Here is a 17,636-nt window from a genome sequence, read left to right as displayed (position 1 = left end):
ATCCTTAATATGCAGGATTTTGTATGCCAAGCTAAGGAGTATTGTGGTAGGTTTTTTTTTTTTTTTTTTTTTTTTTTTTTTTTTTTTGAGACGGAGTCTCCTCTGTCACTCAGGTTGAAGTGCAGTGACGCAATCTCGGCTCACTGCAACCTCCCCTTCCCGGGTTCAGGTGATTCTCCTGCCTCAGCCTCCTGAGTAGCTGGGATTACAGGCACCCACCAACATGCCTGGCTATTTATTTATTTATTTTTGCATTTTCGTAGAGATGAGGTTTCACCATGTTGTCCAGGCTGGTCTTGAACTCCTGACCTCAGGTGATCCACCCACCTCTGCCTCCCAAAGTGCTGGGATTACAGGCATGAGCCACTGTGCCAGGCCTACTTTAAAGGCTAAAGGGAAACCATTAGGGTACTTTCGAGCACATCTGACTGTTACTGAATATGGATTATTAAGAGGACACAGAGGAAGCAGGAAGAGCAAACAGGAGACCAGTACAGTGGTGTGGGAGAAAGACAACATCCCAGTCTTCAACTTGGGTAGTTACAATGAAAGAAGGAAAAAAATACTTTTATTTCTCTTGTACCTTACAGGTGGATTGAATATGATTTGTTTATGTATTGCAAAATGGTAGGAACAATTTCAAGATGATGTAGTTTTTGGCTAAAACATCTTGGTAGTGCTGTTTTGTACACTGAGAAGAAACATTTAAGCTCCAACATGTAAATGTGACAGATATTCCCTTATTATGATTTTTGAAATTACATTGAAAATTCTATGTTTATGTTTGGCTATGTCTACAGTAGAATTGATATTACTGAAAAGAATACATAGTTTAGTGGAAAATTATTAGGGGGTGAACTGTCAACTAAATAATAGTAAGATAATGTATGATTATGAAATGAAAACTGACAGCTATGTGATATCTAAAGCAAGAGGAAGGACATTTATAATTGTCTACAAGGAATTTTGGGGTATAAGTTTAAAGGCAAGATACGTATACCATGAAATGAAAAGACAAAATTAGACTACATAGAAATATCAGGGAGAAATGCTTTTAAATGAAACTTTGCCTTCTTTTTGAAAAATTTGTCACAAGAAAATGAGAGTTCTTTTAAGATAAAAAGTTTGTAGATTTTCCCTCTTCAATGTCTGTTATATAACATAGGTCCTCTACTTGCCAAAAGATTACTAAATAATATTATTTTATAATCATCTAGTGATTTAAAATTTTCAATATTTATAGCTCTTATTTTCTTTGAGACTGCAACACTCCTAAGAGGTATGTAAGTTTAAGAACATGAATACATATTTATATATGTGTGCGTATATACACTTACATGCACATGTATATATAAACATATGTGTGTATATATATACCTACATATACCTATATAAGCATACACATATATTTATGTGTTTGTGTATAGATATAGTTTTTCTTTTTGATAAACTAGGAGATTGGGGCCAGATATATTCAATAAATCTATAATGTCATGAGTTGGCTAAAGGCAGAGAACTCCAGAAGCTGTGTATGTCTTATTTTAAAAATCTACTTTAAAATAGATTTATGTTTAGAGAATAGTTACAAAGATAGTGACATGGTTTGGTCGTGTCCCCACCCAAATCTCATTTTGAAATGTAGTTCCCATAATCCCCACATGTCATAGGAGGGATCTGGTGGGAGGTAATTGAATTGTGGGGCAGTTACCTACATGCTGTTCTCGTGATAGTGAATGAGTTCTCACAAGATCTGTTAGTTTTATCAGGGGCTTTTCCCCACCTTCACTTTGCACTTCTTGTTGTCAACATATGAAGAAGGATATGTTTGCTTTCCCTTCCACCATGATTGTAAGTTTCCTGAGGCCTACCCCGCCCTGTGGAACTGTGAGTCAAAAAAACCTCTTTCCTTTATAAATTACAGAGTCTTGGGTATGTCTTTATTAGCAGTGTGAGAACAGACTAATACCATACATTTCCACCAGTAGAGTGGAGTGCTGCTATAAGGATACCCCAAAATGTAAAAGTGACTTTGGAACTGGGTAACAGGCAGAGGTTGGAACAGCTTGGAAGGCTCAGAAGATAAGAAAATATAGGAGAGCTTGAAACTTCCTACAGACTTGGAGGGCTCAGAAGACAGGAAGATGTGGGAAAATTTGGAACTTTCTAGAGACTTGCCGAATGGCTTTGACCAAAATGCTGATAGTGATATGGACAATAAAGTCCAGGTTGAGATGATTTCAGATGGAGATGAGGAAATTGTTGGGAACTGGAGCAAAGGTGACTCTTGTAATTCTTTAGCAAAGAGACTGGCAGCATTTTGCTTTGTCCAAGAGATCTGTGGAACTTTGAACTCCAGAGAGATCATTTAGGGTATCTGGCAGAAGAAATTTCTAAGTGCCAAAGTGTTCAAGACGAAGCAGAGCATAAAAATTTTGGAAAATTTGCAGCCTGATGATGCAATAGAAAAGAAAATCTTATTTTCTGGGAGAAAATGAAGGCTGCTGCATAAATTTGCATAAGTAACAAAAAGCAGAATGTTACTTACCAAGACAATGGGGAAATGTCTCCAGGGCATAGGCATGTCAGACACCTTCACAGCAGCCTCTCCCATGGAGGCCTAGAAGGAAAAAGTGGTTCCCTAGGCCAGGCCCAGGGCCCACCTACTGTGTGTAGCCTAGGAACTTGGTGCCCTGCATCCCAGTTGCTCTAGCCATGACTAAAACGAGTCCAGGTACAGCTCATGCCACGGCTTCAGAGAGTGTAAGCCTCAAGCCTTGGCAGCTTCCACGTGGTATTGAGTATACAAGTACACAGAAGTCAAGAAGTGAGGTTTGGGAATCTCCACCTAGATTTCAGAAGATGTATGGAAATGCCTGTGTGTCCAGGCAGAAGTTTGCTGCAGGAGTGGGGACTTCATGGAGGACCTCTATTTGGGGAGTATGGAAGGGAAAAGTGGGGTTGGAGTCCCCACACGCAGAGTCCCCACTGGGGCACTGCCTAGTGGGGCTGTGAGAAAAAGGCCACCATCCTCCAGACTCCAGAATGGTAGACCCACTGACTGCTTGTATTATATGCTACAGACACTCAATGCCAGCCCATGAAAGCAGCTGGGAGGGGGACTGTACCCTGCAAAGCCAAGGAACAGAGGTGCCCAGGTTTTGGGAGCCTACTTCTTGCATCAGTGTGTCTTGGATGTGAGGTATGGAGTCAAAGGAGATTATTTTGGAATTTATGGTTTAATGACTGTGCTGTTGGATTTCAGACTTGCATGGGGCCTGCAGACCCTTTGTTTTGGCCAATTTTACCAATTTGGAATGGGTGTATTTCCCAATGCCTGTAACTCTACTATATCTAGCAAGTAGTATAACTAATTTGCTTTTGATTTTACAGGCTCATAGGCAGAAGAAACTTGCCTTGCCTCAGACGAGACTTTGGACTTGGACTTTTGAGTTAATGCTGGAATGAGTTAAGACTTTAGGGGACTATTGGAAGGGCATGATTGTATTTTGAATTGTGAGAACAAGAGATTTGGGAGGGGATGGGGCAGATGATATCGTTTGGTTGAATCCCCACCCAAATCACATCTTGAACTGTAGTTCCCATAATCCCCTTATTTCATGGGAGGAACTGGTGGGAAGTAGTTGAATCTTGGGGTCAGTTACCTTTAAGCTGTTCTTGTGATAGTTAGTGAGCTCTCATGAGGTCTGATGTTTTTATAATGGGCTTCTTCCACCCCTTCACTCTGCACTTCTCCTTGCTGCTACCATGTGAAGAAGAATGTGTTTGCTGCTTCTGCCATGATTGTAGGTTTCCTAAGGCCTCCCCAGTCCTGCAGAACTGTGAGTCAATTAAACCTCTTTTCTTTATAAATTACCCAATCTTGGGTACATCTTTATCAGCATCATGAGAACGGATTAATATGCAGATAGTAGATAATTCTTATACACCCATGCCCAATTTTTCTGTGTATTCTCATTTTTAATCTGGTGTTTTTTCACAGTTTTTCAATGGTAAAGAATTGTCTTAGAGTTGTACATGTAGAGTTGGAAGAAAAATGAAAGAGTCAGTCATCTGGATAATTCCGGGCTAGAAAACAATTTTGTGTGAAAGGTATAGATAATTGAGACAGAATGCCAATTCTTTTTTTTTTTTTTGGCCTGGAGAGATTCCTATGATTGCCTTCCTCTTTCTGTTGAGTCTGTAGGTATAGTCATAAGCATAGGTGTTTCACATATTACTGTAATAGGAAACTGTATATCATTGAATGTGAAGAATGTGGGTTTTTGGGGAGGATTAAATTGCTTTGTTCTATATATCTTTTTCTTAAAAATAAAGTATATTGGCTTTTTTTTCACTGTAAAAGCAATCCATATTGATTTGAGAATAGTAGAAAATATAGATAGGAAAAGAACAAAAGAAATCACTGGAAGTTCACAACCTAAATAAAGCCAAAATCAAAAATTTATTTATTTACTTCTGGTATTTTTAATATGTATATATTTTGGATCTGTTTGCTTAGTTTAGAGTATGCAAACAGCATACTTCTTAAGATTTCTTTTTTATTTTTTTTTTAATTTAAGCTTAATCTCCAGCCATGTCTATAAAAGCTACTCTAAAATGGCAGGGGAATTAAATTGTTCAGTGTGGTTCACTGTAAGGAGGCCATTTAGTTTATTTGGAGAAGAACTGTGGCTTTTGGAAATCCACATATTATGTTAGTTGGATAGTGGTTGATGGTGCAGAGATATTTTAAGATACCATCAATGGGAAATAATATGTTAGAGACTTTCAAAGACTAACGTAGTTGCTCATATATCAAGAGCCTCAAACACAAAGACCCAAGTTAAAAAGAGAATAACTATAACATCATCCAAAATAGTAAAAACTGGGAAATTACCTAAATTTTCAGCAATAGTGTAATGGTTAAATTATGTTGCAACAAAATCATAAACTGTTATTTAAGTAGAAAAAATTAGGAAGAATTTTGATGACAGAAAATGAGAAGGATGCTAATATAAAAATATGTAGAAAATATAACAACTAGACAGAAATTTCCCAAAATTTGGCAGTGATGATTTCTAGGCAGTAGAGATAACTATAATAATTGAAAAATGAAGGTCATCAGGTGATTCTTCTTCTTCTTCTTCTTTTTTTGCTTAAAAAGGAATGATCAAGTTTTTGAATTTAAGATTTTATTCTCACTTTGTTTAGATTTGGTATATCAGAGCCTTTCTTTACTTATTAACAATCTCTTGTAGTAAAAATATGAAATCATATTTCCCTCAAGTTTCTCTAAACTCAAATATCTACAAATCATCTTCATGTCTTCATGCTGCTTTGGAACATAGTTTCTCCAGTTCATAAATGTTACTGAGTGTACTTCCATGTCCCAGGAGCTTGGCAATTTTTTCTATCATAATTAGCAGTACCAGGAATGGCCTAATTGCCTTTGGAGATCAGGACTTCTTTCAAATTTTAATTTTTTTATTTCATCTTGGGTCACTGGAAGAAACTGTTACTGTGTCCGGACTGTTGCTAGCATGACAAGACTGTGTTTTGAGAGCACTGCCAGGCTTATTGGCATCTAAAGTAGGGATCTTCATATAAGATTTGGAACAATAAATCTTCTATGCCAATTAAAGATCAGTTTAATATGGAGAATATGAAGTATGCTAGCAGAGGAGCAGTTTTACAGAGCCTCAGGATCCCATCTGTCTTTCTACAACACAGAATTGGACCCATAGAAGCTCTTTATCATCTCTTCAAGCCGGGACATTCCAAAGAAACCAGGAGCATTCAGAGCTTTAGGCATATTCATTTCTCTCTTATTCTTTTTTTTCTTTTAAATGTTCTTTATTTTTTTGTATTATGAAATAGTTTAAATATATAGAAAGATAGAGTAACAACTGACTCATATACTCACAACCAGCTTTATCAAAGTATAAGAATTGGCTATACAGTATTTGCTTATTTTTAAAAGAAAGAAATAATTAAAGATATTTTCATTTGCATCCTTTCCCCAATCTCATTTGTCTTTCTCCCTGTGGGTCACAATGGTTCTGAATCTGAGGATTATTTTATGGATTCTTTTTATATACTATTTAGCCATCAAAAATATACATAACACTAATTAGCATGTTTTCAAATTGTACGTGGTATACTATGTTTACAAAATGCTCTGTAGTTCAAATTCATTAAGGCTATTTTTGAGATTTACCCATGTTGACAGAAATATCTCTAGTTATCTGTCTTATTCTCTAAATATTTCTCAGTATTTTCTAAAGGATTCTGAACACAAGGCATGTTTGCTGTTTGTCTCACAACACGTAATTGATATGTGATTTGAGTCAAATGGTTTGGTAATTAACAGTGAATTTTTGCACTACTGAAAATAATCTCATTTCTTCTACAAGTAAAGAGTAATTGTGTCAAATGGAGTTTAAAAGCCAGTGCCTCTGCCTACTAGTTATGGGTCCCAAATCAAGTCCTATACTCCTCTGTAGATATTTCCTCATCTGTAAAATGGGGATAATCATAGTATTTGCCTTACAGGTTTACTATGAGGAATACATGAGAGGATCCATCTAAAACCCGCAGCACAAGAGCTAGCAAATAATAAGCACTTAATAAACGTTTTAGTTATTATTAGTCATTAGAATCACATCTTCATACTCATATTTTCAAACAAATAAAAAGGAACAATGGAGACGGAAGAAATGGACATAGACATAAAATTTCTCTCTGCTTTTCAGGTCACTTTGCCTTTGCTTTTATGGAAATACCCCATCTGTGGAGAAATGCCCTGGTTTACATTTACAAGGGACCATTCAGTAGAAGGAAAAGTGCAGACTGTGGAACCGAGTGCTTAGTCATTTATTATTGTTAATGGTCTTTTGGCAATTTCCTTCATTCCTCCAGGCTTTTGTTTCCTTATTTAAAAAGAAAGAGTCTGAAAAACAAACAGACAAATACAATGCAATGTGATGACTGGGAACAGATAGGAAGCCCACACTGCACGTAACAGGTCTTACGCCCAGACTCCAGGTGGAAGGTGGGGAACGAAGACCTCAGTTTAAAACAGGTGAAAGAGCAGGACCTACCTATAAACACTTATGAAGTAATACGTTCACAGGCCTGGGAGTTTGAATGTCTTGGTTCAAATCCTGTTTTCTTTTGTTTTCCTTTTTTCCTATCTGTGACCACAGGCAAGTTATTAACCTTTAGGCATGTCTGGCACACAATAAGTACTTCAACAAACTATAACTATTTTAAACTAATGCTTGTCATGAGTAAAAGAGATTTTAAATGTAAAGCATTTGTTTAGCATGGTGCCTGGCACATAGTAAGTGCTCAATAAAGGAAAGTGGCTGTTATATCATTGTCATTCTCAGAGGAAGGATATCTGAAGCCGATACATGAAATATGAACAAGAATTAGCCAAAGAGAAAGGCAGAAGAGTATTCTATGCTGGACCAATAGATACAAAACCTTAGATGGGAGAGAGTGCATGGCTTGTAGCGGAACTGGTTGTGCCTGGAACAGGCTAGAGGGCAAGGATTTAGGAGTGTGGTCCATGCCATAGGGGCTACTGTACAGTCTTGCTGCAAAGACGGCACCCACTAACCATCACCTGCAATGCTCTTACACGTGGGCTTGTTTTAGCCCACTGCCAGAGTGTGTGTCATTGCTGGCATTTTATGGACGGTATTTAGTTATATTCAGTAATGAATTTTTTTTTAAAGCCCTGTGTAGTTGAAGGAGCCCCTATTCAGTAGCTGGTGGAAAGATTATAGGGCTAGGTAAGATACTCCTCATTTTGACAATCGACAAAGGAAACAAAAGCCATGGTGTCTCTATTGCTAACAAAATAATTTCTCCTTTCATAAAATCTTATAAAAGAAATGGATTTTTTGTCTTGACAAAATAAATATATATCAGGTTTAGGTCATTCCTCAAACTAAAGGCAATATTAAAAGTGTAATTTGAATTACTTATTAATAAAAAATCTTATGACTTGAAGCATATCTCATCTCTTAGACACAGAGTTGCTGACTCAATGTGATCTATTCTGATGGAAACAAGTTTGTTATAATAAGATAACATCCATATTCCTCTTTTCAAAAATAACTTTATGTTTTTATGTTTGATGGAATGATGAGATTCTGTAATACACTGGAAAAATGCATGATATTCATTCATTGTGGCAGTATATCATAATTACTCAGCTTTTCTTTATCATTAATAACAGAAGATTGTGAATAAAAACATACTAATATCCACCAGATGTTCAGAAAAACATAAATATCCCCACATGTCAGCACTTTTAGCAGAAACTCAACAAAATTTTCTCTACTTCTTTTTTCCTTTTTTAGTTTCCTGAAGATGTTCTTTTGATATGATATTTTTAATCCTCATTAGGGATTTGTTTGGGTTCCTTTAATATCTGCCACAAGAGACTGTATAGTTTCGGAGATAGCCAACATGCATATTGCTACCTTGTCCCTATTACTCTATTGATCAAGAGGCAGGCTGGTATAATGGAAAGCCATCGGCCAGCTTTGTGATCAAAAGGATCTCAGTTTATACATACTCTCAGCTTCTTAAATAACTGGATGACCTTGGACAAATTGCTTAACCTTTCTGAGCCTAAATTTCTTTATCTTTATAATGGTGATAATAATTCTTTCATTGAAAGGTCATTTCAAAGAGAAGCACTAATAAAAGTGCCAAGCATTCAGCCCTATTAAAAGAAGAAAGCAATTATATTGATCTATCTGAAGACCACCTCGATTTCTTGGTTTCCTTTGACTACTGCATTTTCCTTTTTCTTCCCCATTGATACCTTAAGCTTACTAAAATTTCTTTTTCTCTAAAATACAAGCGTTTCCCTTCAGTTTTCATTCTAGAGGCTTATTTTCTCAGCCTGAGCTCCTTTATAAATATGCTGTACAAGGGCCAGGGCAGGCTTTGTTACACTTTTTAGCACCTAAAATGAAATTGTGGTGCAGGCACCACTGATAGATTGCAGTCAGCTCCTCCTGATAGGGAAGCATAACTCCCACATGGACTCCATGAAATGGTCAGTAAAAATTACATAAAATAATTTATTAAGATCTTTTTCTTCCTATGGTGAATTCCATAGCTTCAACTTGGAAAGGAGCAAATGACCTATTGTAAAAATAGTACCAGGGAGCCTGGTCCCCAGGAATGGGCTGGCTATTCAAGTGAGGCCAACTAACTTCTCCAGGAGCAGGGAGAACCATACAATGTAGGAAAAATATAATTTATAGAATGGTACTCTGGTGTCCTGGAAGAATAATTCATTTAATACAGAGGAGTTATTTATCCCTATATGGTAGTTTACATATTACGGTTTACTGGATAAATTTTCCCAAAGTGACCATCTTGTATATGGGCAATGGAACAAATATGAAATAGGAAAGAGGTAAAAATTAAATTTTTTCTTTTTTTGATTTAACCTTTAGAACCCCACATGAAAAACAATTCTAGCATAGAGGCTACGTGTAGAAGATCTCATGAAGACTTTGGTTTTCATGTCCACTGTTTAGAAGGGAAGCAAATACTTGATTGGAAGTTGTCAACTTTTTGATCTGTGAATCCCCTTTCTTCCAGCTGCTTCATTTCTATTGCTATTCAAGCACTATGGGATTTGATTTCATTTAGGTGTGGATTTCGGCCAAGTGGTCTTTGACCCAGAGTGCCACAGCTGTATTAAGAGGTAGTAAAGATGTGCCCTTCCATGCTTGACTCACTGCTATTCTATTAGTTTACTTTACTTTGATAGAGAAATTGGCTAATGCTTTACAAACCCTCCCCTTCCCTGGAATTCAGAGAGCAGCTTATTTATATGTAGATGTAGCTATATGACATTTTCAAATGCCATACATTTGCATATGAAGGTCTCTTTCTTCCCCTTTCAGTAAACAGGCTGTGCTATTACGTCCAAAGCAATGTTTGGAATTACATTTTCTATACAAGTTCTTCCTTAAAATGTTTTTTAAATGCCCAGGAGAGATTAAAAAAATTAAACCCTCTAACTAGAATCCATTTTGTCAGGAGTGAGAATTTATAATTTATGATAAAAAAAATATATATATATATATATATGTATGTATGTATGTTTAAGCACTTCTGTTTCTGTGGCTTTGCATTATAAGTTTGTTAAATAATAATAGCATGGTTAGAATTTCTTAAGAAGAAAGCAAAAGCAAAGAGATATTAATTTGGTATGGAGATTCCTTTAAAATTTTATGTAATTTGGTTTCTAGAGAGATCTCAGTCTTATTCATTTACTTAACAAATAATTATTAAGAGTCTACTATTTGTCAGGCGTTTTTTTAGGCCCTGCATGTACAGTGAGGAGCAAGACAAATTTCTTGCCCACATGGAGTTTCTATTATTAGAAAAGAAATTTGTAAAGATAAGATATTTAAGATATCTTATCTTTACATATTTAAGATAAAAAGGTAAGATAAAAAGGTAAAAACACAGATATATAAATAAATTTCTATTCGCATTAAACAGATTGAAGAAAATAATACACTATTGGCAGAGAGAATGCATGGAGTGACATGGACAGGAAAGACAGTGGCCCAGCATCCCTAAAGGGCAGGCCAGGGGAAGATGAGGAAGCATATCTTTGGGAGAACAGAAAACAGCCAGGGCAAATTGTAAGCATTAGGCACCATTGTACAGAAAAGTAAGTATTGGAACAGGAAGCCCATTTTAAAATACAACTCTCAAAGTGAAATCATTATTCATCCAACATTAGAGAAAGAAACATGAAGCAAGAAGAAAGGAAAGAAACAAAGGAGAAAGAAGCTGATCAGTGGTTCCACAGTTTCCATCTGCTTCCAGGACTTCTTGTTATTTGCCCCATAGTTACCCAGGCATTCACTTGGTCATCTTTGCTTTTTCCTCCACCTGAATTCCCTGCCGCAACAGTGTCCGCCTCTACTTGAGGGTTACCACATAATCATTTCCATGCCCTCTTCTCTCCAAACCTCCAGTCCCATACGTTCATTTCTATGTTGATGTCTTCAAACAGAATGGCTCATTATTTGACCCCCATTCCTGCTCTTCCTCATACTTTTCCCCCATCTTAGGGAATGAAATTGTTTTTCATCTAGGTGACCAGATGAACCAGGTAACTTCATAATTTCCCCAACTTTCCACTTCTGTTTGCCTGGTCAATTAGCAAATCTGGTAACCTTTTATCTCCTACATCCACCTAAAATCCATTGATTTTTCTCTGTTGCCACTCCCATCCACGAGATTCATTCTTCATTGTTATGATGTAGTCATCTAATTCATCTTGCCTAATGTTCCTGCCCTCTCTAGCCTGTTCTTCACTCTGCTGCCAGGGTTTTTTTTTTTTTTTTTAAATAAAATATATGACAGTATTTAAAATACCTTAGTGATCCCCTTATTGAGCAGAAGATAAATTTTAACTTCTATTGCAAATGAGGAAAGAGACTTAATTGAAGCCACAAACTGCTACTCTCACTTAGCTCCAGTTGCTCCACTTTTTTTTTCCATGCTTTAGCCATGAAATTATTTGTCATTCCCTAGACATTATTCCTGCTCATTGAAGTCTCCTTGCCTTTAAAATGTTGTTCCCTATGTCTGTAATGTTTTTTCTCTTCTTTGCCCGGTATACTCAATGCAAATACTACTTTTTTTCTGAAACATTCTTGACTTCTCCTGTTGCCAGTCATAGTTACACACATAGTTTGAATCCCTGCTTTATGGCATCAACGTTTCTGAGCTATACTTTCCTCATTATACCTGTTCCCCAGGCAGGTTGTGAAGAGATGAGATAGCATGTTATATACATAATGCGTGACACAAAGTAAATGCAAAATAAATGTGTTTCTATTATTTCTACTTTAGCGTTCTTAACGCTTCATTTTCTACTTGCCATAAAAAGTTACTGGAATACTTATAATTTAGTCTATGTGTGCTTGTTTGAGTAACGTGAGTTTCTGAATGTAAAGTTAGAGAGAGAAGCTTGGGTTTAGTTTGTCCCTGAATTTCATTATTTCCAAAAAGTTGTTACAAATATTACCAGCATCGATAATACATTTAGCAATCCTCATAAGAAATTTACTAATTAAAATTCATATCCCAAATAGCTAATTAAATCATAAGCTCTCTAAGCCCCTTCATCTTCCACGAGTAAATTTTGTAGGTCTTAGGTTGCTTTGTTATATCTGCCGCTTTGAAGTCCTGGATACTAGCAAGCCTAAAAACCAGGACACATGACTTTATGAATGTTACAGTTAAATGTAAGTCACTTGATACTTTCTGAAAATCACTGGTACTTTTCTAGGCTGAGAATTTATCATTTTGATGAGTTTGGGCCAGCAATGTTGACTATAGCAACAACAATTCTGAAGAGACACTCTGAATTGGCTACCCATTTTCAGGATTCTAACATATTTATGCAAATTTTGGGAAAAGTCATTATTTAGCAAGGACTGAGCACTTCATTCCATGGCTTTATGTGCCATTGGTATACATTAATAGAAATGTAGGCTATTATATGGAACAGACATTAGAGATTATCCATCCCAGATCTATAATTTACAGATAAGAAAACAAAGACTCATGGAGGTTATGGTCAAATGCAGAACCTAACACAGGTCTTCCTGAGGATTAGTGTATAGCAACAACTAGAATCAAGGGTGCATTAAATCTCAGTTCTGAGATTTCCCCATCTACAAGGAAATGCCTCAGTTCCAAGATATTTTAACCCATGTCACAGGTGTCAGCACAAGGCAATGAAAATACGCCAAAAAAAAGTCGAAGAGGGTGGAGAAAGTTACACTAGTTTTGAAATTACACTAGATGTAAAATAAAAATGTTAAAAAGTGACTTGACACCAGTGAACAAATTTGACTGACTAACTAGTTTTAGGAGTTATGACTTTTATACTAAGAATAATAGATGAGACATATCATCATATTGCTTGAGTTTCTCATGCTACATCATATCTTTCGATCAAAATATCCATTTCATTTTAAATTTTGAATATAACAAAATTTTCCTAGGCATTTGAGTATTGACAGTTTTATCAGAACAACTTTTGTTTAACCCCTTAAATTTAAAAAGTTTGTTTTATTTGTAAGATATGTTTTTTAACCTCTTAGAACCATTTCCCAAGATAGAAATTGTAGTGGATTTTTTAATAAAAGTAATTAGAAACAATAATTCATTTACCAGAAACTAAATTGAGGTGGAGCTTGCAGTAGAAATGGGAAACCCAAATGTCTGCATATTCTGTTAAGCATGAGGGGACACTGAATATAGTAATTTATTGGTGGGAACTCTGGCCTCCAGTAGGATTCTACTGTCTTGCATTTGACAGTTTCAAAAATATCCTATACTCTAATGCTTTAAAAACACAATGCAAAAGAGGAATGACCAGTAACAGACACTGGTAGATCAGGATAATATGACAAATTGGATGAACTGACAGGCAGGTGGTGAATAATTTTAACATGACCCTAAAAACAGTGGAAGGGTGTTTGCACATTGCCACTTCTCTAAAGGCAGATGGATATGCATGACCTGAGTTTTTAGACAAGTGTCAGGAATATTGATGGGTAGTACGAGGATGATCATTTTCTTGGCAATGTTGCAGTAGACAGTTTGCATGATTAATGATGCAGCTTAGTCTTTTTTTTTTCTCCTGGGGCAGAAAGGGATATGAACCTTTGTCACTCCAAGGAATGTAAGAATTTTGCCTGAAGGGTAAGGCAGCAGAACTTTAGACACCTAAAAGCACCATATGCTTTCTACTGGTGAAGAAATAGTAGTAAAATGTACAAGTGTTCTTGATATATAAGATGACAGTGCCTGGTAGAATGATTATGACATGCCTCTTATTAAGAGGGGTCTACTCCAGCGCATAGGAACCTTTCACAGCTCTGAAGTACAGAGTGCAGTAAACCTGGGCTCTGACAAAACTGAGAGCAAACTGTGGCGCTGGGATACATCTGAACACATACGATGTTTGAAAGAATATTAAGAGCCACTCAAAGGAAACAGAACAAGATGAAAGCAGGAAATAAGAGGTGAGATCATCTGCCTAATGTTTATATTCATTTCAAGTTTTCCGAGACAATTTTCTGATTCAAATCAATTCAATATTGTTTCTAAATAGTGAACCTAGTAAGAAAGAACTTTTCTTTTCCAAGAATAATATTGTTTGCTCAGCTTTTTAAAATGTCACATATAGCAATGAATGAACTATGCTATTTCAAAGCTCAAAAATGTAATCCTAAGCTGAATAATAGTTTGTAGATGTATTCTGCTAAACCCCTAGTAGTCCATCTTCCGAAAATATTATGTTAATTAAAGGTAATATAAACTATGGAGGCAAACTTCATAGTGTTTTTTCTTTTATTTTGCTTTGTAAAGTAATAAAGGGTACTCTTGGAAATCAAGTCCAGTGAAAAATTTTGTTAATTAAAAAAAACAAATTTCATTTTTATACAAGGGGTATTAGCTAATGGATTAGGTGATCAAGAAAACTTAGAAAATCTGTTTTTCCAAAGTTAATCTAAATTTCTTAAAAGAAATTTAAAAACAGGATAAATGCTCATTTATATGAGGGGAGGGGTTAGAATTTAATCTTCATGAACACCAGTGCCTATGTTGGTTATTTCCTTACTTTCTGTTTACCCAGAGAGAGAACAAGAGCTATAACTTCAAATCCTTCCTTTGATAATACTAGATTGACAAGAATCTCAATGAAATCCCTGAAATGAGGAAATGAAATGTAGGAATGATGGGGTTTGAAATATGCTCTTAACATTTTAAACTCATAAATTTAATTTGCATTACTATTACATTCAAACTATATAACAGATTTCTCTTCCATTGTGCTCACATTCTGAAACACTCTAAACATGTTGAGCCCAATAAACTCTTCTATTACTTAGAAACACATTAGGGGAGAGGAAAAAGCTCATTGTAATAATATGAACAGTTGCTCCAAACAGCCCTTACGCTTTTGGGAAATGGAGCTTGAATGAGATTTAAGCCAATCAGTGGGGAACATAACTGCTTGGAACATAGATTTGAAGCTCTCTCTATATATTAACATATATCAAAAAAAGAGTCCGTCATCCTTATCACCTAATTTTAAAAATATTACCCCGTTAACATACTGATACATAAAAATGGTAAAATAAAAAAGTAGAATTTAATACTCTTCAGTCTGAATTTTCTTAAGATTAGATTAAATTATGCTATCCAAATCAAACAATTACTTCTATCTAGAAAATACAAATTTGATGACAATATGAAAAACAGAATGAGGCATATCCATATCCTAAATCTTTGCCAATAACAATTCCTTACAACTTCATAGTGAGTTATGTCTCACAAAGGGCCTTCATAGCTGAAACACAGGAAAAAGGAAAAAAAAAAAAAGAGATATAGATACAATCTTTATTTTAAAGATTCTCAGAGAAGTTATATAACAATTATAAATTTAGCAGCTAGGTTTAGAATTTAGGTTTTTTGATAATTTGTCCCATGTATTTTTCACAAAACCAAAACATTTCATTAGAAACTAACAAATCACATATAGAATAACATTCACAAAATAGATGATAAATATATATTATTTAACGAATCTGTATCAGAGGGATTTACCTCAGTTTTTTATTAATGACTTTCAGCGTAAAACTAGTGAAGATAAAAAACAAATCAACTGTCCCACCTTTCAGAGATAAGTCTGTTTTCATAAGACATTGTAAGTTTTTTGAAACATTAACACAATTTATCAGACAATTTATTAACCAACTCCTCCTTCTTGGATATTTTTTCCCAGTAAAAAAGCAATAGTGCACATACTTTATGAATAGGCAGTAGTATAATCTAAGACAGAAAATAACATTGCTGCGAAAGTTATTCATTTATTTCAATACTAAAGTAATTACTGTAGCAAAGGCCTGCTCGTTTATCATTTCCGGTTGTCTTTGCTATTTTTTCAAGCTGTCGTTTTAAACAAATATCCTCATTGTCCTTGTTGGAAGACCAATAACTTTATTTCAGTAGGGAAGACAACACACCAACAAAGTAAGGTCTATTCCTGTTCCAAGGAGGGTCTGTGCTTGGGAAGCACCTAACTGTATTGCACATTCCTGTCCTTCCCAGAAGAATGTGACACAGTGTAGCTGTGTACTAAGTTGCCACTAAAGAACCTGTTCCAGTTCCCTATCTCCTTCAGCTATGAAAGTTTTCAGGGACACTTGAGTTCTAATGGCATACCAAGCATTTTGTTCCATGAACACAACAGTTTTAAGAATTGCCATTGAGTGTTTTAATAGAATTTAGCCAGTTGGTTTTAAATATATTTCTATGAGCCACGGTTTACAAAAATGTATAAAAAGGAAGTGCCCAGATGAAAAGAAGCTGTGAAATGGTTGCTGTTGCCTCCTTAAAAATCATCATTAAACAATCTTTCAAACAGTCAGTGATTTGTTCAGTAATTTAGTCAGAATTTGTAAGAAGTAGCTAAAATGAACAAAACGATGGCATGGCTTTGAACAGAAGCAAAGCAGGGACCCAAGTTATACAAATACTAGTTAGGAATACTGAATAAGATAAGTGATCCAATTATGTCTATGAGACTTTCCTCAATAATCTGTAACTAAAAGAAAAACAATTTCTTTAGCCAGATGAACTTTCATCATTCGAATAAGCCTTTGTAGAGACAGATATTGCCTCCTGTTTGTGAAACCTTACATTTCTATTTTGAGACAACTATCTTTCTTTCTAAAAGAAAGTGGGTAGGTGTGTGTGTTTGAAGCAGCAAGATGAAAAGAATCTTGGACTAAGCTGGTGATTTTCATACTGGGATTTTATCTCCTTTTGGGGAACAGGAGAATTGAGAAATGATTAGGCAGGCCAACTCTGGACTACACAATGCCACCTAACTTCTAGACCTCACCTAATATGTACTTCCCCCTAATCTCTAGCACCATAAAGCAGGATTTTAAACAGAACATGATTGGCATTCTGGCTGGATAATGTTGTTTTGTGCATTGCAGGATGTACAGTCCCATCTCTGACCTCCATCCATTGGATGCCAGCAGCACTTACCCCTGCCCCTTCTCCAGACAATCAAAACTGTCCCCAGACATTGCCAATGCCCCCTGAATGGGAGGTGGGAGGAAAGTGCAGAGGAGGAAGGTTGGTAGAGGGAAAATTGCTCCAGTTGAGAACTGCTGCCATAAAGTGATGATCAACAATTTTCCTGCAATGATGATTTCTGAACTAAAGCTATACACTTTGTGTAGACCTCGAAAGCTGGAAAGACAACATCATAATCTTATTTTCCTTTTTCTTTTTTTTTTTTTTAAACGCGGCCTCACTCTGTTACCCAGGCTGGTTGGATTGCAGTGGCATGATCTTGACTCACTGCAACCTTGGCCTCTGGGGCTCAAATGACCCTATCGCTTTAACCTCCTGAATAACTGGGCCTATAGGCACATGCCATCACACCCAACTAATTTTCGTGATTTTTGTAGAGACAGGGTTTTACCATGTTGCCCAGGCTGGTTTAATATTATTTTCAAACGTTACTGATGAGAAAACAG

General features: G+C 35.9%; 1 protein-coding gene and 1 long non-coding RNA gene across 2 annotated transcripts in view; one reads left to right on the top strand and one right to left on the bottom strand.

The window, feature by feature from the left end:
- The window catches only part of TMEFF2 (transmembrane protein with EGF like and two follistatin like domains 2), a 248,660-nt gene that overhangs the window by 22,111 nt on the left and 208,913 nt on the right, over nucleotides 1-17,636 (bottom strand). The gene's annotated exons all lie outside the window — the stretch shown is intronic.
- On the top strand, nucleotides 5,854-16,546 carry LOC116561002. The gene is made up of 3 exons (XR_004273249.1): nucleotides 5,854-6,247; nucleotides 16,310-16,315; nucleotides 16,536-16,546. It is a non-coding gene; the product is annotated as an uncharacterized LOC116561002 (long non-coding RNA).

This window comes from Sapajus apella, unplaced genomic scaffold (genome assembly GCF_009761245.1).
Source record: "Sapajus apella isolate SASKATOON/1434 unplaced genomic scaffold, GSC_monkey_1.0 scaffold28, whole genome shotgun sequence".
NCBI classification, from domain to species: domain Eukaryota; kingdom Metazoa; phylum Chordata; class Mammalia; order Primates; family Cebidae; genus Sapajus; species Sapajus apella.
Note: the sequence above shows the minus strand (reverse complement) of the source record. Positions and strands in the feature narration are given on the sequence as shown.